At 50.5% G+C, this 21154-nt stretch overlaps 1 protein-coding gene across 4 annotated transcripts in view; it reads right to left on the bottom strand.

Annotated features, from left to right (window-relative positions):
• Positions 1–21154, bottom strand: part of PIK3R5 (phosphoinositide-3-kinase regulatory subunit 5) — a 63853-nt gene that overhangs the window by 39915 nt on the left and 2784 nt on the right. The window contains exon 1 of one of the 4 annotated variants that reach the window (XM_021694749.2): positions 15939–16012. The exons of the other annotated variants lie outside the window; for them this stretch is intronic. The gene's annotated coding sequence lies outside the window, so the exon portion shown is untranslated. Of the gene's footprint in view, positions 1–15938; positions 16013–21154 lie in introns of those variants that run through there. 4 annotated transcript variants of the gene reach the window in all.

Genomic DNA, 21154 nt, shown 5'->3' on the forward strand with positions numbered 1-21154 from the left:
TTCTTCTTAGCCTGACCATTGATCTGCACCCCATTTTCCTTTTTCAGATGCATGGACATTTGCCGCCTGTATGACCTGGTTATCCTTCCAGTCATTTTTTTTTTTTTTTTTTAAGCAGACTCCCTGCCGAGCAGGGAGCCCGATGCGGGACTCGATCCCGGGACTCCAGGATCATGACCTGAGCCGAAGGCAGTCGCTCAACCGACTGAGCCACCCAGGCACCCCAAGAGTTTTTTGTTTTTGGTTTTGGTTTTGGTGTTGTTTTTTTTTTAAGATTTTATTTATTTATTTGAGACAGAGAGAATGAGAGACAGAGAGCATGAGAGGGAGGAGGGCCAGAGGGAGAAGCAGACCCCCTGCCGAGCAGGGAGCCCGATGCGGGACTCGATCCAGGGACTCCAGGATCATGACCTGAGCCGAAGGCAGTCGCTCAACCAACTGAGCCACCCAGGCGCCCCCTTCCAGTCCTTTTTAATGCATGAATATGCCCATATGCATACCTACAACACGCATGCATTTTCTTTGAACATAGATGGGATCACAGCATAGACATGGTATTCTATGCAGAGTTGCCCCCCAAAATATGCATCTGATTATCACTCCCTCCCTGTCCCTTAAAGCTAATGGCCTTTTTGTTGCCTTAGGACAAGGTTCAACCCCCAACTTGGATTATAAGAACCCTGAGAAGTCCGGGCCCTTCCTCCCTGGCCAGTCTCATACCCTCACCTTCCCTCTCCATAATGAACATCTCCCTGCCTGGACCCCCTCTGCCTGAAACATTTCCACCACCTTCCCCTGCTTCTGTTTGTCTAATATGCATTCTTCTGTCGTCGTTTATAAAGTCACTTCTTCCGGGAAGCCTTCCTGACTTGCAACCTGGGCTGGGTGCCCACTCCCGCCCCTGTTCCCCCATGCCTATGTTGTAACTGTTTCCTCTACTGGGCTTTCAACTTAGCAGTAGTGGCCCAATCATCATACAAATGGTTCTAACTCCAGCCTCTGGACCAAGGCCCCGATGGATTCTCCCCGGACATGTGAGCATGCCGATGTGCTCTGCAAACCAAAAGCCCCATCCAAACATGTGGCCATGATGTTGTGACCACACGAGCAATAGGGGATCTTCCTCAGGCTTTGGGGGAAATCACATCTACTGTAACCTCCCAGTAAGTCAGTCCTCGGAGGTGTGGAACAGGTCAATTTTGACTACCCGCAGTGTGGGCAGGTTGCCCCAGAGACCTCCTTCCTCCTGCATTTCCCTTCCTGGGACCGAAGGAAGAGATTCAGGTCAGAACGCAAGCTTTCCAGGGGCCGTTCCGAAGGCCACAGAGTAGAGGACAATTTACAGTGCTATTAATGTGTTTCCTTCTGTATACTGTTCCCTCCCCTCACTGCCTCCATGCTAATAAGGCAACCACCTCGGGGAAGGTTTGTGGCAGGAAAATGAAAATCTCTGAGCTCCTGGACAGCTCCCGGAAGGACGGGTGAAACTCAGACCTGGATTTCAGTTGATGTAAGAAGGGTCAAGAAATGGGTTCTTTTTTTCTTTTCATAAACTGCAATTTGTAGAGCAGTTGTAGGTTTACAGAAAAAAAACGAACAGAAAGTACAAAGTTCCCACATACTCCTTCTGACCCCCCAACTCCCTCCCGCCCACAGTTTCCCCTTTTATTAATACCTTCCATTACTGTGGTATATATGTTACAACTGATGAACCTATGTTGATACACCAATATTAACCGAAGTCCGCAGTTTACATTACGGTTCCGTCTTTGTGTTATATAGTGTTATATACAGTTACCAAATGCAAAATGCCATGTATCTACCATGACAGTATCATAAAGAATCGTTTTACCCGCTCTAAAAATCCCCTGTGCTGTCATCTATTCATCCCCTCCCCTCTCTTCAACCCCTAGCAACCACTGATCTTTGTACTGTCTCTACGTTTTACCTTTACCAAAATGTCACCCAGTTGGTGTTATACATTATGTAGACTTTTCAGACTGGCCTCTTTCACTTAGTAATATGCATCTAACGTCCCTCCGTGGCTTTGTGTGTCTTCATAGCTTCTTTCTATTACTAAATAACATTTCGTTCTATAGATATACCATAATTTGTTTATCCACTCACCTAACTGAAGGATATCTCGGTGGCTTCCAATTTGGGGCAATTATGAATGAAGGTGCAGGTTTTTGTGTGGAAATAAGTTTTCAACTCCTTTTGGTAAATACCTAGAAGCCCAACTGCTAGATCATATGGCAAGACTTCTTAACTTTCTAAGAAGCTGCCAGACTCTCTTCCAAAGGGGCTGTACCATTTTGCATTCCTACCAGCAATGAACCAGAGTTCCCGTTTCTCCACATCCTCGCCAGCATTTGGTGTTTTCAGTGGTTTGGATTTTCGCCATTCTAATAGGTGGGTACTGGTATCATTTTAACTTCCAACTTCCCTAGGGACATACGATGTTGAGCATCTTTTTATATGTTTATTTGCCATCTGTATCTCTTCTTTGGTGAGCAGTTCAGATCTTTTGCCCATTTATACTTTTTATTTTTTAAAGGGAAATTTTTATTCAAGTATGATGTTATGTATAAAATGTACACAGATCATAAGAGTAGTCTGATGAGCTTTCACAAAGTGATCACACCCATGGAACCAGCACCCAGATCAAGACGCAGAACACAATCGATATCCTTAAGAACACCCCCCGCCCCAACTGCCTCTCCTGATTACTACACTATTGCCTATTTTTATTTTTTAAAAAGATTTTATTTATTTATTTGACACAGAGAGAGACAGCAAGAGAGGGAACACAAGCAGGGGGAGTGGGAGAGGGAGAAGCAGGCTTCCCGTAGAGCAGGGAGCCCGGTGTGGGGCTCGATCCCAGGACCCTGGGACCATGACCCCAGCTGAAGGCAGACATTTAACAACCGAGCCACCCAGATGCCCCAACTATTGCCCATTTTTAAATTGGGTTGTTTATTATCTTATTGTTGAATTTTAAGAATTCTTTGTATATTCTGGACACAAGTTATTTATCAGAGAAGTGTTTCGCAAATACTTTATTGCGGTCTTTTCATTCTCTTTACAGTGTCTTTAACAGAGCAGAAGTTTTCATGTTAATAGAGTCCAACTCATCAAATTTTTCTTTCATGGATCATACTTTTGGTATTGTACCTAAAAACTCATTGCCAAACCCAAGGTCATCTAGGTTTTCTCCAATTATCTTCTAGGAGTTTTATGGTTTTGCATTTTATCTTTAGGTGTATGATCCATTTTGAATTAATTTTGTGAAAGGTTTAAGCTTAATGTCTCAATTCACTTTTTGCTATCAAAGATCAGTTGATCAGGGCACCTGGGTCGGCTCAGTCGTTGGGCGTCTGCCTTCAGCTCAGGTCATGATCCCAGGGTCCTGGGATCAAGCCCCGCATCAGGCTCCCTGTTCTGCGAGAAGCCTGCTTCTCCCTCTCCCATTCCCCCTGCTTGTGTTCCCTCTCTTGCTTTCTCTCTGTCAAATAAATAAATAAAATCTTAAAAAAAACAAACAAACACAAAGATCAGTTGATCATATTTGTGTTGGCCTATTTCTGGGCTCTCTATTTCATTCCATTCATCTATTTGTCCATTCTTTCACCTATATCACATTGTTTTGATTATTAAAGCTTTATAGTAAGTCTTGACGTTAGAAGTGTCAGTTCTCCAACTCTGTTCTTTTTCTTCAATATTGTGTTGGCTGTTCTGCATCTTTTGCCTTTCCATATGAACTTTAGAATCAGTTTGTTGACACAAAGTAATTTGTGGGGATTTTGATTGGAATGGCATGGAATCTGCAGCTTGAGTTTGGAAGAACTGGCATATTGAGTCCATGAACATGGAGTATCTTTCCATTTATTTAGATCTTCTTTGACTTCACTCCACCAGGGTTTTGTAATTTTCCTAATGTAGATTCTGTACATATTTTGTTAGATTTATTCCTAAGTATTTCTTTTTCTTTTTTTTTTTTTTTTTTTTAGTGCTAATGTCAATGGTGTTATATTTTTTATTTCAAATTCCAACAGTTTATTGCTGGTATATAGGAAAACGACAGATTTCTCTGTATTAATCTTGTATCTTGCAACTTCCCATAATCACTTACTAGTTTCCAGGTTTGTTTGTTTGTTAGTTTTTGGTCAATTCTTTAAGATTTTCTACATAGATAATCTGGAACATATTATAAAGAATTGATATAATTGTTCTTTAAATGTTTGGCAAAATTCACAAGTGAAACCATCTGGGCCTGGTGCTTTCTATTTTGGAAGGTTATAAATTATTGGTTAAATTTCTTTAATAGATACAGATCTATTCCAATGATCCATCCTTGTGTGAGCTTTGATTGTGTCTTTCAGGAATTGGTCTATTTTGTCTAAGTTATCAAAGTTGTGGATATAGAGTTTTTCATAATATTCCTTTATTATCTTTTTAACGTCCATGGGATCGGTAATGATTAACTTTATAAAATTCAGATATAATTCACATAATAGAATATGCACCATTTTAAGGTGCACACTTTAGTGCTTTCGGCATATTCACTATGTTGTGTATCCATCACCACGATCTAAATCCACAACATCTCCATCACCCCAGAAAGAAACCCCATACCCATTAGCAGTGACTTCTCCCTCCCCCTATCATCTGACAGCCACTAATCTACTCTCTGTTTCTATGAATTTCCTTATTCTGGACACTTCATATAAGTGGAATCACAACATACTATTTTTGGCATCTAGCTTTTTTTACTCAGTGTGTTTTCTAGATTCAACCATGTTGTAGTGTGTTATAATACTTATTCCTTTTCATGACTGAATAGTATTCCACCGTGTGGCCATATCACGCCTAGTTCTTAAATACTTCAGTTTATGGATCAACATTCATATTGGATACCTGTAGACCACCTGCTCCTGTCCAGAGCAAAAGAAAAAGATGAGAGACATTATCCAGGTATGCACGTTTCCCTTCTGCATAAAGGACAGTAAGAAATGGACCTAGCCTGGAATCTCCTCTGTGATAAAAAAAAAAAAAAAAAAAAGGAGCCTGCTTGAGTCTCATGGGCTTAAATAAACCACTGTCACTATCATCAACCAGGCAGGCATATGCACAGAGCAAGCTTTCAAGGTAGACCTTCTTTTACCTCCATTGACACGTGAAGAGACTACGGCTCGGAGAAATAAAGCCACTTTCTCAGGGTCTGCAGGAAGGATGCCAGTTAGGTCTGCCTAATGTCGAAGCCCCCACTCAGCTCTCAGGTAACATCCAGAATTTTTTCCCTAGTTGCTCTAGCAGTGGGAATTCCTAACCTTTTTATGCCCTAGATCTGAAGTCTACAGACCCTTCTTCAGAATAATGTTTCAAATGCACAGAACAAAATACATGGGACAGCAAAGGAAATGAATTACACTGAAATACTGATTATTACAATAAATTGGCAGTCTACTAGTTTGTTGTAATAATCAACCTTGTGAAACGGTCATTTATGTTCTCCTCATCAACACATGAAATAACAAAATCCAGCAGCCATCTAAGCACTATTATCACTTGAAAGTAGTCAAAAGCATAAATGACATTTGAGATGCTCCCAACATGACATGCAAAGTGATAGGACCACACCTGGATTTCTACTGGGGACCAAGTCACAGGCACTACTAATATGACTGTGGCTTGTTGTTTGCGTTCATAATGGAAGAAACACTGAGCTTCATTCAGTTAGAGGAGGGTGACAACCAAGATGGTGCAGGTTTCCCACGCAAGTTCTTGGACCCCCTGGGTAAGAGCCGTTGCTCCCCAGAAGCTGTGTGACCCAGAGGAACAGGCATGTGGGCAGGGAGATCACCGTATTCAGGAGTCCTGCTGTGAGGAGGGGTCATCTTCCTGCTCACCCTCCTTCCCTAGTCTGGAACTCCTCAAATCCCCTTCTCCTCTGGGAAGGGCCCTAAATAGTGTTTCCATTTCCCCTGCTGGTTCCCATCTTATTCTTAGTCTTACCTGTCCTAGCTCTCTCAAGACAGTTTAATGCCTTCTTAAAATAACACCCTGGAGAGGTTTGGGGAGTTTCTAATCTCTCATATCAGACTTCTTATATGACTTCAGAAGGGCAGTCCCTAAGCACAGGTCCCCCGGGAGAGGGGGAGGCCCCAGCTAAATGTGTGGTACAGAGATACTGAATGAAAACCCAGGGCAGAGCCCAGCAAGGGGGGCCCTGGGGGCACAGCAATTCCCTGGGCAGAGAGCCACTGCCCTCCCGCTTCCTGGGGGGCTGCTTGGGTTAACAGAGAACAGTGAGTTAAGCCACATAACCTCTGTGGACCTCAGTTTCTTCATCCATAAAATGGGAGATGGGCCTCTCCATATGGGGTGGCCCATTATGGGGTGGGGGATGGACAACAAAAATCCCTGAATACAGCCCCAAACGAACCATCAGGCATGTTCAGAGTTCACCCCCTAGCAAGATGAGACCCAGGGGAAACTCACCAAGTGGTGAACACCAAAGGGGGGCTTTCTGGCCTTCTACTACATGCTCAGTGCACAAAACGACCACAGCTTCCCCTCCCCCAACTGCACACCTCCTGCTGTTCTGAGACATAGCCAGGGAGGGGATGGTTTGGGGCAGAGCCAGAGCTTGGACCCAGACCTCTTCAGCCCCTTCCCGTTCTTCCTCTAAGGTCAAGGCACCCCAACTGGGGCCTTGTGCAGAGTCCTCTCTGTCTTGGCCTCAGTGTCTCCACAGAAAAAGTGCCTTCTGAGGGCCCTTCCAGCTCCAGTCTGACCCAGGAGGGATGAAGCATTTCCCTTCCCACCTACGCCACCCACCTCCGTCCCCCAGCAAGGGGACAGTGGCCCCAGCTGCAGTAGTCCCGGTGCACAGAGACTACTTTGCTTCCCGTCTAACCACGGTGATAAAGGTCAGGGGGACCGCAGACGGGGCAGGGGGACAGGTGCAGGGAAGCCCGACTCCACAAAAGCACATGCCCCTGCATCACCAAGTGACGGCATCACCAGGATGCAACACCTGTTTCCATGGCTCTGGAGACCTCCCTGCCCCCCACAGCAGTGATTGGGGGTGGGGGAGAAGGGGGCACAAGGCAAGAGGGACAGACAGAGAGAGAGAGAGGATAGGCAGCAGGGGGAGGCATGGTGAAGAGGGGGCTTAAAGGCCAGGGTTGACCAGAAATACCCTTAAAACGTCCTGGGCCTGGGGACAGATGAAAGAAGTTCAAAAACAAAAACAGAAAAGTCAAAATGCACACCAGCAGCCCCAGTGTTTCCTGTTTTTCTAACAAATCACCAATGATTTCCAAGAAAAGCAAGCCGTGCTGCGCTCGGCCCCGGGCACAGCCGCAGAATTTGCACATCTGGCCTGTGCTTCGAGAGCGCCCCGTGCCCCGCGCACCCCGGGGCACAGGATGTGGCCGACAGAGAGGTCTGCAGCTCCAGGGTGCACAGGGGCTCAGGGCCATGAGCGCTGGGGAGCCCTCTCTGCAGGAAGACCCCTTGCAGACCCTTCCGGGGGCGGGGGGGTTACGTAGGGGGGCTTCCCCAGGCCTGATTTCTCTGAGAATTTCCAGGCTGGTGGTGCGGGGGGTTCGGGGAGACCCTGTGGGGCCAGGTTTCCCCTAGAGGAGGGCGAGGCACCCAGGGGCTTTTCGCAAGTGCCCCCCCCCACACACACACAAAGGGTCCTGGGCTCTTTCAAAACCTCCCCTGGACGGAAGAGCAGACCCTGGAGCTGGGCAGAGGATCAGCCCCCTTCTCACCTCCCCGGGAAGCGTACCCTGCTCCTACCTGCCCACCCTTCCAGGAAAATCCAGCTGCCCCTGGAGAGCCCCCCTCTGCACCCCTTCCCCTGCCCCAGCCCTCTTCCCTCCTCATCCTTAACCAGAGCCTCCTTCAGCGGTTCCTCTGCGCACTCCCGTGCTTCACCCACAGCTGATGCCCCAGGCCCTGAGCAGATAGATGCCTCCTTCCCTGCCAGCGATGCCAGGGCAGGGAGGGGGTCTCTACGCACAGACACTGAACAACCTCGCATCACCCATTCAGGCTGGGGGCAAGTCCTATGGGCCTGCAGGCGCAGTGAGCCCCCCCCCAGCAGCCGGGGCTTGGGTCAGAGGCAGGCTGTGGGTGGGAGTCATGGATGGAAGGAAGGCAGAGGTGTCCCACCTCTATCTGCTTTCAGCCTCACCCCTATTTGGCTGCTAAGCCAGTGGGCAGAGTAATCCTTAGGTTGACAACACACACGCGCGCTAAACCATTTGAAAGCAAGCTGTTGGTTGCGATACCATGACAAATCACTATTAAATGTTAGATTGAACTGTATCAAACAGGAGTGAGTATCAGCAAGTGCATATGGTTCAATCCAACACCTGAGCACGCACCCCTTAAGAACAAGGGCGTTCTCCAACCTGAAGATACCATTATCACACCGAGCAAAAAAATAACGACAAGGTTTGCCTGCTGCGCCCCAGGCGTGTACATACTTTGCAGAGCACAAGCTCTGTGCCTGACTCCCCACCATCCCCACACCTGGGGGGTGGGAGGGCGGCTCATCCCTGGGGCAGGAGGGTGGGCAGGCGTGGGAGGAGGGAGGACGCTGGGCTCAGCAACCACCTTCCACTGGGAGTTTATGCTGGCCGGGCTGCCCGGCAATTATCCGAAAACCCTCCACAACCCCATGACAACACAAAATGAGAATTCTTCCCCAGGGAAAACAGAAGGTAGGTGACGAGGCTGTATTTTCCCAAGATGGGGTCGCCCCATCTCTCATCCCATAGCCTCTTCCACGGTGCAGCCGTGCCCCTTGCCCATCAAGACGTGGAGCCTGAGCGGGCTTGTGACTGTTTTGACCAACTGGTGACAGCAGACGCAACAGCGTGTGGCTTCCCAAGCTGGGTCATCAGGCAGAGCAGCTCCTGCCTCATTTGCTGGAAGCCTTACACTTGGCGCTCGGAGCGGTTGAGTAATAGATCTGACTAGCCAGCTAGAGGTTGCCACGATAGGAGGAAGCCCATAAGAGGGTGTCCAACCTAAATTCATATACTCAAAGAAGAACTTCCCTTATCGAGTGAATATGTCCACAAGATATTTTGCTCGATGCTGTGGTAGATACAAACATGACTAATACACCACCCTTCATTTCAGATACTGAGATCTGCTGACGCCACCCTGGAAGGTGTCACCTCCTGGGGACTAGAATGACCACAGCCAACACACCAGGTGCGCTCCTGCCTCAGGACCTTTGCACTTGCTGTTCCCTTTGCCTGGAGTTGCTCTTCTCCCAGATGTCTTCTAGGTTCACTCCCTCGCCTCTTTCCAGTCTTTACGTTATGTTCTCAAGGAGGGCTTCTGGCAAACCCTACCTCTGGCACACCCTGCTTTATTTTTCCCACCCCTTACTACCAACGGACACACTGTACATGTTACTTATTATTTATCATATGTGCTGCCCATCCTTTTCCTCCAGCCCCATTAGAATGTAAGCTCCACAAGGGCTTAGAAGAGTGCCTCGCACATATTTGCTGGATGAATGAGTGCATAACGAATGAATGAGGGAACAGTAAAGAGATTTCAAGGATGACAAAAGAAGAAAAGAAGAGAGATGGATATGGGACCACGCACACCTCGCCTGACTGAGGTAAGGATGCTGCTTTTCTCAGATGAATCTTCAGGTTGATCCGCAGCAAGGCTTCGGGATGGTGGCATGCTTCACCTGGACAGCAGCTGGAAGGTTTCCTTGGGTTAAAATCAAGCCATCTGATAAACTGTGTTCCTCTAAACATCTGATGTCTTGGAAGCATGATTCCTGGGACGTATGGCAAAGACAGAAGGGAGGTCCCCGAAAGAGAATGGACACAAAGGAGGAGTGAGCGTGTCAGGAAAGGAAGGCTTGAGAAAAGCACCAAGGACCCAAAAAGGTCCTGTAGAGTTATTTTCAGAACTCAAGCCTGGGGATAAGGCTAGCCACTCCGGGCAGGTGAAGCCATAGTTACAGATGCTCTAGAGAAAGCAGAACCGCTCTACCGCCTACTTCCTCCATCACTCTTTCTCAAAGAGAATGGTCATCCTACTGGAAAGTATGGATCAGAGAGGGTTTATTTAACCAACAGCGAGCATGTATTCAGGGTCTACTATTGGAGGGTCTTAGTAGGCACTGGGGGTCCAGAAATCTCAAGGAGCTCACGATCAGATGGGAAGATGGGATCCTCAAAGGTCACCACGCATAGTGACAGGACCACCACCACCACCAATGACAAATACGAACCAGAGAGAAATCACTAGAAAAACAGGCAAAAGACTTGAATACATCTTTCATGAAAGAGGCTCTCCAAATGGCCAATAAACATGAAAAGGTGCTCAATTTCATTAGTCATAAGGGAAATGCAAATTCAAACCACGATATAATACCACCACACACCCACCAGAATGGCCAAAATGAAAAACATAGAAAACCCTGTTTGTGAGGATGTGAAGCACCGTGAACCCTCACGGCTGCAGGTGTGGGGGGGGTGCAAACCAGGACAACCAGTTAGCAGTACCCACTCAAGTGCAACCTGTGCATGGCCCACGACACAGCGCTTCCACTCCCAGACTTTTACTCAAAGGACACACACCGCGAACTTCAGAGCAGCACTATTCGAACTGGATTGTACCTAAGGGGTGAGGCATCCAGTGAAGGTTAATATGCAGTGCAATAGGAACTTGGAAGAGGGAGAAGGTCAATTAGCAATGCTTCTCTGAGAGGGTAATTCCCAAGATAATTCTTCAGGAAGGAACAACTGCCCTGGGATTCAGGCACAGCAGTGGGAAGATGGACAGAGGTGGGATTCAGGCTCAGTGATGTGAAGATGGACAGAGGTGGGATGCAGGCTCAGTGGTGGGAAGATGGACGGAGGTGGGATTCAGGCACAGCAGTGGGAAGATGGACAGAGGTGGGATTCAGGCACAGCAGTGGGAAGAGGATAGAGGTGGGATTCAGGCTCAGTGGTGGGAAGATGGACGGAGGTGGGATTCAGGCACGGTGGTGGGAAGATGGACAGAGGCAACAGGCATGAGAAAGCATGATTCCTTTAGGGAAGGGCAGGTGATCAGCTCCACTGTAGGATAAAGTATGACACAGGGCGCACTGGGAAATTTTGCTTCATGGGCTGGGGTGGCAGAAGGGAATGGCCTTGGATAGCAGGCTAAGTGTTAAGGGTTTATTCAAGAGCCTTGTGTGGCCATTGCTGAACTTTCAACCGGCGCATAACACATCAGCCTTGGGATTCAGAAGATCACACCGACAAGGGGGTGAGGGGGAAACCAGGGGACAGACAGCCGCCCCAGAGGGCTCTGAAGTCAAATAGAGAGTTTGCTGCTTAAAAGGAGCTGAGAATTGCAGATGAGCATAAATACATCCCCAAGTCATAAGGAAACCAGAGTTTATGAAAGGGGACTGCTACTGATCATCTTTGAAGAATTGGAGTAAATGAAAGAGGTACAAGAGAAATCTGGAGAGCGAGACAGACAGACAAAGACAGAGACGGACACTAGAAAGGGCTGTCTCAATTTTAGAGGATATCAAAAGCGTAGAATCTTGGGAGCTACAGTCTCTGAGCCGGCCAGAACCCTGGCAGAGTTCTCTGTATGCCATTAAAAGCAGTTTGAGAACGCTCATGAAAGGACCCGGGGGTCACCAGGGGCTGGAATGGCCTCATGAACAGTAATACAAGAAAATGCACGAAAATAGCATCTCTGGATTTGAGCGAGTCCTGCTAGAGCCTCATGAGAACGTGGAAAAGTGAGAGCTGAAGAAGGACACAGACAGAGGGATTCACCGCTGGCTTAATAGTGGTGTCAGCTAAAGGGTGTCAGCTAAAAGGATGTCGAGGATCTTCATCAGAACTCAGCTTTTGGCCCTTTAAAGCATGCCATTTTTCAATACACAGCTCAGTGGCATTAAGAACATTCACATTGCTGCATAGGCACCACCACCATCCATCTCCAGAACTTCTTTATCTTCCCGAACTGACACTCCACACCCAAGAAATGCTAACTCCCGAAGCCCCTCTTCCTATTCCCCAGCCCCTGGTAATCACTGGTCTTCTTGCTGTCCCTATGAGTTTGACAACTCTGGGTTTCTCATATACAGGGAACCATGCCGTATTTGTCCTTTTGCAGCTGGCTCATTTCGCGTCACATAAAGTCTTTAGGGTTCATCTATATTGGAACATGTCAGAATTTTACTCCTTTTTGAGGCTAAATAATATTCCATCGCATGTGTATGCCATGTTGTGTCTACCCTTCAACTGTAGACGGACATTAGGGTGGATCCCAGCTTTCGATAGAGAATGCCATCTGTATTTTAAGGGTTTCCAACAGAGCTCAGAAAGCACACTTGTCACACATCAGAAGGGATAAAGAACCTTTGTATGACAGTGAGGATTCAGAAAGACCTCAGACTAGTGGAGTCCAAACGTGGATGAGACTCTCCTAATTGTCCTCCTACATCCATTCTCCTTTCTTCTATAATAATATAATGTTTAGAAATCTTAGATTACATTTCCCAGATTGTCTTGTAGTCAAGTGTGGCCATGTGGCTATCCTCTGGCCATCAGAATAGAGGTAGATATTGATGAGTGCAATTTCCACATCATGCCTTTGAAAGGAAGAGGCATGCCTCCTTCCTTCTCTTTCCTCCTCTTGCTAGCTGGAATGCAGATATGATGGCCATTCCTAGGCAGCCATTCTGCACCACAAGATGAAAGCCACATGTTCAGGCAGGCAGATCAAGATAGAAGGAGCACAGGTTCCCAACCTACGAAGCCGTCTTCTTTACGTCTGATGCAATACAGTTCAGTCAATACTGAGTTGACTAAGAAGCAAAATTAGATTTTTGTTTGGGTTCTTACTATGTCATTTTGATACAGCTGGTAGGATTTTCCCCAAACTGGTGGAGTAGGTTTTATGATCTGACCTTAGAGACCACAGAGCGTGCCCCCACATTCCCCTTTAAGGAGACACACCACAGAAGATGAAGTCATACTCCCAGAAAAGCAGCATGCAGCTTCTCTACGGCGAGCCCACCTCCGTGTATCCCACTCTGGGGGTGCAGGAGCAGGGACTGGCTTATGTAAAGGTCAGACATCCTTTGGAGTGAACTGGGTTGGCCAGCTAGTACTGAAGCAATTCAAGTCGAGAGGGACAGTTTTGATAACTGAATTCGAGATAATCTCCTGCTGGTTGGGTAGCCGGGACCACGCAAATACAGTCTAGGCATTAACAGAGCTTGTCTTCCTGAAACAAGATCGCATAGTTTTGTGAACAATTACGTCCCCAAGGCAAAGCTATGAAGACAATAAAGATCAGTGATTGCCCAGGGTGGCGGAAACAGAAGAAAGGAACGGGCAGGGCACAGAGGAATTCTAGGACATTCAAAATGCTCTGTATAATATTACAACAACGGCTATGGGTCACTATACGTTTACCAAAACTCACAGAATGCCCAACAGCAGGCGTGAACCCTGAGGTAAACTATGCATTCGGCGTGACTATGATGTGTCAATATAGGTTCATCCTTGGTTAAAAATGTACCATTCTGGTGGATGATGCTGAGAACAAAGGAGGCTCTGCATGTGTTGGAGGGAGGGGACGTGTACAGGAAACCTCTGCACCTTCCTCCCAATTTTGTTGCAAACCTGAAATTGCTCTCAAGAATTAAGTCTTTAGGGGCGCCTGGGTGGCTGTCTTTAAGCGTCTGCCTTCTGCTCGGGTCATGGTCCCAGGGTCCTGGGATCGAGCCCCACATCAGGCTCCCTGCTCCGCGGGAAGCCTGCTTCTCCCTCTCCCGCTCCCCCTGCTTGTGTTCCCTCTCTCACTGTGTCCCTCTGTGTCAAATAAATAAAATCTTTAAAAAAAAAAAGAATTAAGTCTTTATTTAAAAAAAAGTCTGTTGCCGCCTCCATCCACTAGGCAGGTTGTAGGAGTAACAGGCAGTGAGAAGTAATCCCTGATCTTCAAAAACACTGAATGGGGAGGAGAAGGGGGGAAACTGGACTCTGAGGAGTTGAGCTCTGGACCCGAGGTGGGACTGTACCAACCCAATCTCTTTTTTTTTTTTTTTTAAGATTTTATTTATTTATTCATGAGAGACAGAGAGAGAGAGGCAGAGGGAGAAGCAGGCTCCCAAGGAGCAGAGAGCCCGATGCGGGACTCGATCCCAGGACCCTGGGATCATGACCTGAGCCGAAGGCAGACGCTTAACCATCTGAGCCACCCAGGCGCCCCCAACCCAATCTCTTTAACAGTCCCCATACAGGAGCCTTGATGGGGAGCCAGCAGAACAGAGTGTTGGTCCAAGAAGGGGCATTCTCCATCCACCTCGGGATGATGCTGGACCATGACAGCAGGCTGCCTTGGGCCAGAGGCAGGAGAACAGGAGAATGAAGAATGGGTGGCACCTCCTTCTTTATCCATGGCCTCCAACACATGGCCATACAGTCTCGAAGGCTCGCTTCTGCCAACTCCCACAAGTCCCCAGCACCTTGTTTTTCCAGCTGACTCGGGAACCTTCTAGAACAGCCTCCTCTCCCAACCCCACACAGATTGCACGCCATAGGCCTGAGCTCCTTAGCATCACTAGCTCAGAAATGTGTTTTCTGGATGCCACCCAAGGCCAGTCCTTCCCCAAGGCCACCTCCTCAAATCACCTCCCTCAGCCAACTTCTGCCTAACGTAAGGGGTTTTATGACCAATCTCTTTAAAAAGTCATGCCCTTGCTTTTTGTCCTTCCTCTGCATCTCAGAGCACCTTGTACCCAAACCAATATTACCACACCAGGACCCGCAGGCTGATGTGACGTCACAGGAATCCTCTGCACTTCTGCCCTGCAGCTGGGCAGCTCATCTCTACCTTTCTCTAACGGGTTCAGAGGAAGAATTCACCGCAGAAAACCACCTCGGGGCGTGAAAAGTCAGGTGGCGACGGTGAGCCCCATCTTTAGATCACCCGCTTGCTACAGAGGGAACCCTAGAGTATTCCTGTCCCCAGGGCCACGAGAGCCCAAGGTGCTTTACCAGACCCGTCCAGACGCTGCTGTCGGGTCGCAGGGATAGCAGGGGATCCTGGACACAAGCTCGTGCTCTTCTATGGGTGGTCCCAGGCTGCCAGGGGGAGCCCAGGGCCACTGCCACAGATGTTGGAGGAGGTGGGGAAGCCAGGCTCAGCCCCCTCGGCCCGTTTCTCAGGGGGCACAGAGAATGGTGTCACTGTCTATGCTGGAGGAATCAGGATGAGAGGGTTCTCTCTCCTAGGTAATCTTTCCCAGTGCTCTCTCCTTCCCAGAAAGCCCTCTTTCCTCTCCAAAACATTACTCCCATTCAAAAGGTGGGGGAAGGAAGGGGAAAAAAAACCCAAACCTCATCCACGCTTACCCTGGCCCATCGCCCTGCTTGGGAGTGACCGAAGGGAATCTCCCTTTGCTCTAAAGGGTGCCCACTTGACTAACAGCGCCACGTTCGGGAACAATGCTTTGTAAGCTGGAAAGGACAATATGCAAACTAACAATACTTAATGGTAGTACTTTACTTTCTCCCAATTTAAAAACTCCCAAGGGAGTTCTATGCCTCCCTTGGCCTCCCCCAGGGTCAGCATGGCCGGGCACCCCTGGGGATGTTTGCAGAATCCCCAGAAATCCTCCAAGCATTTCTTTGTCCCGCTCCCGCCTAAAAACACGGCTCCTGATTGCCCCACAGCCTGCCGGGTAGGCAGGACAGGAAGCCCCTCTGCCTTGTAAACATTGTGTTGCAAACAGACACTTTACTTCCCCAGGTCCCTGTATAGAAGCGGCCATCGGTCTGGGAGTGACTTGTTTGGGGCCGGCTGCCCCGGGCTTCCCCACCGTCAGACTTACAGAACTGCTCGTCTTAAAGCTGACTCACCTGGAGGGTGGCACGAGGGTTCCCCAGGAGTGGGGTCTCAGCATGTGGAATTGGCCAGGGGCCCCTGGGGCCTGGAGGGACCCCACGATGGGGAGGGGGAGACATGTGCCTTGTCCTGTCCAGGAAGGCAAAGACACAGGATTTTGGTGCTCCTTCGGATGCCCACAGAATCCACTGAGGTGCCTGGAGGGTGCAGTTCCTGAGCTGGGGGAGGACTGAACCCCGCGAGATCTCGGATGGCAGGTCAATCACCTGCCATCCGAGGCTGGGGCCCCGGGCTTCCTCCCTATGGAGGCTCAACCGGCCAACACGGACTGAGCGCCGCCAAAGTCTGGCCCCGCTGGGCATTGGGGAGAAGGGGCTGAACACGACGGTTGGGGAGTCTCCTCATCGGGAGCAGGGAGAAGAGAGGCAAGAGCACATGTTAGGTCCTGGAGAAACTGAGGCAGGCAGCCTGGCTGGAGGAGGGGTCTTTTCTCGGGGAAAAGACTCCAAGAGCCGGACTCGGCGTTGACACCTGAATGGGAAGCCAAGGACTCTGGGCTTTCCCTGGGAGGCAGGGCGTCACCAGAGGCTTCCAGAAGCTTCCGAGCACGGTGACAAAGGGGTTTTCGCAGGAAGAGCCTGCTGCCGAAGCAAGGAAGGCCGCCGGCCGGGCTCACGGTGACAAAAGCTGAATGGCGAGCAGCAGGCGCGGTGGGGAAGTGAGAGAAGCCAGGACCCCGGGCGAGGGGGCGCCATGACATGGCTGGGGAGCGGGGAGAAGGAGGGAGGACCCAGAGGTGACTCCAAGGTTTCACGTCTGGGAGGCTGTTGTCACCAGAGACAAGAATGGGGAAGTCCGCAGCGGAAGCCTGCTCTGTGGGTGAGGAGCCGGGCTCCCGACAGGGGCTGAAGTCGAAATGGTGCAAACGGCAGGCATGGGCTTGGAGACGCGGGTGTGGGACAGGGACAGAGACGTACCCCGGGACGGCTGCAAGAGGAGGGGTGGGCGGGAAGAGAGAAAGCCCCAGGGGAGCTGCGGGCATCGGAGGCCTGGGAAACCCCAAGAGACATACCAGGTAGGAGGAGGCCACCGGAATTCGCTGTTACGGAGCCACCAGTGACCTTGGAGGGAGCCGTCCTATAGACAGAGGGCTGGGTGGCAGGAGGCATGGCGCCCCTGGGGTCTGAACCTGGCAGCCGCCAGGAGTCCTGCCATTAAGACAAGTGCCATGAGGGAAGGAGCAGCTCCTCTAAGTCCACACTCGGAGAGCAGATGGGGCAACTTACAGGCTGGGCCCCTCTGATCCAGGAGGGAAGGGGCTGGGAGGGATGAGCGGGCGACCCGGGGACAGAGGCTGGGACGGGGACCTGTCACCTCCCACCCCCACCCTGTGGTCTGAACATCAGGCCGCAGGCCCCGGGGTTCCCTCAAGCGCGATAGCAGGCCAAGGAAAACTCTGACTTTGTCTTCTCAGAACGCAACTCCCGAGATGTCAGTACAGAAGTGAATGCAAAACACAAAGATCTATGAAACACTGGCTCCCAAAACCCCACAATAAGAGGCCATTAATCCCCAGGTCCACCACCGGGAGGTTGGGCAGGCTGGCCCTGATAGCGGGTCTCGGATAGCCGCCCGGGAAGGTGATCCTCAAAGTGGGGCTCGATGCGTGTCCCTCAGCAGGGGCTGGAAGGAGCCAAGAACAAGAGAGCCCCCCACAAAAGCCCACGCTCCAGCACAGGATGTGGGCGAGGGTCCTGGGGTCTCCTGCCCTGGATGGCAACACTTTTCTGACCACCAAAGCACCCCCACTCCAGAGGAACAGGCTGTGGGTTTTGGCGGGGGGAACCAGCCAGCTTCGGGATTTGTTTATTCAAGGCCACCGAACTTCTTAAATTCAAATTCCGTTCTCAGAACAACCGATTTGTATACAACCAGTCAGACGTGGCCACTATGATTTGGAGAACTAGAGACCTGGGAATAGAGCAGCCGTGGCCTCCATTCTCACGACAATCATGTCTACATATGACATGTATTTCCCCTGAATGCTTCCCCCAACGGGGAACTCATTACCACAAGGCCACCCAGTCCATTGTTGATCTGTTCTGAATTTGTCCACGATCTTCCTTGTAGCAAGCTTGCGGCCTATTTAGGTCCTGTTTTTTCCTTCCTGGAGAATGATCCTCACAGAGCAGGCAGCCTTCGCCTTTTCCCTTCAAACATCTGGAGATAGACACCACTTGTCCCTGGTGCCCTCTTCTTCTTAGAGGAGGAAAACCTCTCTGCTTCTTGGGTCCTTTGGCATGATGTCATCACCGTCTTGGCGACCTGTGTCGTGTATGACGTGGTTTATCAGCATCCTCACCAGACGCAGCACCTGGAGCCGAACTGGGGCCATCCGGTCGCCCAAGGGCGTGGGAAGCAAGGACTCGTGGGAATTCGTGGCTGACTGCTGGAGGCCAAGAATTAAAGGGGACGCCCAGCTGGGGAGCACTGAGGTAGCACCCGAGAACAGCAGGACAGAAAAGCAACACGCGGGCCGACCTTACTTACGAGAAAGGATGCGAAAAATCCGAAAGAGGTTCCGAGCACGTCAAACCTGGCACCGCTTTTAAAGAATAAAACGCCTTGACCCAACGGAGTTTGTTCTAGAAATGCAGGACGGGCTCAATCCAAGGAAGCTAAAGATATCATCTGTCACATAAATCTATGGCAAGGCAAAAAAGGATGCAAGAATCTCCTGGTAAGATGCCGACAGAACTATTCGACAGACTTCACTTCCATTCATGCTTCTAAAAATCCTTCGTCATGAGGAACTGAAGAAAACCTCCTTCACATGTGGCACCTGACTGGGCCCCTGTATCAGAAATACAAGGCCCTGGGCTCAGGCTGGTCCCCGGGCGCTCGGGGAGCTGGGAGCATCTGTGGCAAAGAAAGAGCAATGCTGGGACGGAGCAGAGGGTTTCTAGTAAGGACGCCACGAGCAAAAGTAACGCTTTTACGTCATCTTGAAAATGGCCTGAATTCAAGACTTGATGAGAAATCCAGAAACCGTAAGCATGGAGGATGGGGGCTCCGTGAGTGGTCAGGGAGCTCATCCCCTGCGCCCACCCCCCCACACACACTTTTTTTGTTTTTTAAAGATTTTATCTATTTATTTGTCAGAGAGAGAGAGAGCACAAGCAGGGGGAGCGACAGGCAGAGGGAGAAGCAGGCTGCCGGCTGAGCAAGGAGCCCGACGTGGGGCTCGATCCCAGGACCCCGAGATCATGACCTGAGCTGAAGACAGTCGCTTAACTGACTGAGCCACCCAGGCGTCCCAACCCTGACCTTTTATGCAAAACTCTGAAAGAGAGAGGGAGAGAAACCATGTATATGTGTGTACGCACACGTGTGCCTTTTTTCTGCCCGGGGCGGGGGGTGGTGGTGGTAGAAAATCTACCATCTCCATTATCAAGGAAGAGCTGTAGGTGCAGACGTGATCTAACCCAGAAGAACACACCGAGGAGGTGGGCCGCCCCAGCCCAGCTGTGTGGACGTGGCTCTGTGACCATGTGCCTCGTGCCAAGAGTCCCAACCACATGGCCATTCAGGCACAGACACTCAGACCCCAAGTGCCCACGCGGACTTCGTGGTTCTGGGAGGACAGCTCTGGATGGAGAAGGATGTGGTGGGGGGGGGGGGGGGGGGGGGGGGCATTGACCAGATGATAGAAAACCAGCATTTCTTAACCCTGTAAGGGCAGCTGCTCCGGAAAGGGACAGAATGAAGGCTCAGCAGTGTGGCACAGGGAGTCCCTTCAAAGCTGGGGGCCTCCTGCCAGGAGCCCACATGCTCCCTGCTGATGATCAGTGCCGAGGAAAAGGGGAACACCACTAATAGAACTGATGGCCTCCAAGGGCCTGAGCCCCTGGTCCATGCCACACACTGGGCGAGCTACCTGCCTAATGGCAGGGATTACTACGATCGGCATTGCTGTTTCTTTCTGTCTTGCATCTCTCAAGTCTCACCGTGAATGGGATTTGGCTAGGGAAGCCTTTCCTTCACCCTCCAAGCTATATGGAGCTCCCTTTGTGTAAAATCACAGGCCCCCGCTAAATCTCACCAGTGTGATGAAATGGGATGTGTGTGGGTCTAGTGTCTCGCCCGCCTGACGAATCTCATGAGGGCAGGAACACTGTCTGTGTTGCTCAGGAGGGAGGGAGGGAGCCCAGCACGTGCCCGGGACAGGGAAGGTGTTCCGTAGAAAAGTGCTGAGCCAGTGAAGGGAAGGCGGGAGCTCAGGAAGGGACTGCAGAGAGCACCTGTTACACACCTCCCCGCAGGTGAGAACGGACACCCCCCGGGGACGTGCGCGGATGCAACCAAGGTCACATGCCTAGCGGCGCAGGAGACCCGCAGAAACAAGGCCAACCAACTCCAAGAGAGGCAGAAGCCCAGACGCCGCCTTCAGCCCTCACGCCCCAGCCCCTGCCCCCAACAAGGAAACCACACAGCCTCATTTGCCTAGGTCAACAACAGCAGCTAGAAGACTCCAGAGGACACGAAAATGAAAAGCACACCCCTCCCTCCTGACCCCACCCTCCTGCAGGCGGCAACTCCCACTGTTGGCCTGCATGGATTTCTTGCCTCCGACATCCTGGCTGGGGGGGGTTATGGTGAGAGCTGGACAGCCACACAGAGCATCAGGTGGCTCAGGTGAGCAAGCCAACACTTTGCTGGTCGGACCCTGCAGGCCAGAGTGGTCAGTGCTAATGCAGGAGGACACACAAGGTGTGCTGACAGGGGGAGTGGTCAGGGCCGGGGAGTGGGGAGGGGGTGGTTGGAAAAGACTTCAAAGATGATGAGGTTTGAACAGGGGCGGCGGGGGCGGGGGGATGGAGTCACAGTCCACTGGGCAGTAGAGGAAGGGAATGGCAAGGTGAGGGAAGGAATAGCAGGTGCAAAGGCACTGGGGTTTGCCCAAGCTTCCGGAGGGACAGCAGCACAGTGGCCCTGAGCTGGCTGGCGGGAGGCCCAGCTAGCCATGCCAAGGGGTATGGGCCGTCTCCAGGGAGTGGTGGCAGCTCCAAAGGGTTCACAGTCAAAACTCTTGCTTCGATCTGTCGCCTTGCATGACCATGGCAACAGGAGCAAGGCTGAGCTGGGAGCTGGGATAAGGCTGGAGCCTAGTCCCCCAACTGGTAGACCCACCAGACCCAAGAAGGACCCAGCGCCAGCTCTGTGTCACCAG

This window comes from Neomonachus schauinslandi, chromosome 15 (assembly GCF_002201575.2).
Source record: "Neomonachus schauinslandi chromosome 15, ASM220157v2, whole genome shotgun sequence".
In the NCBI taxonomy this organism is placed as follows: domain Eukaryota; kingdom Metazoa; phylum Chordata; class Mammalia; order Carnivora; family Phocidae; genus Neomonachus; species Neomonachus schauinslandi.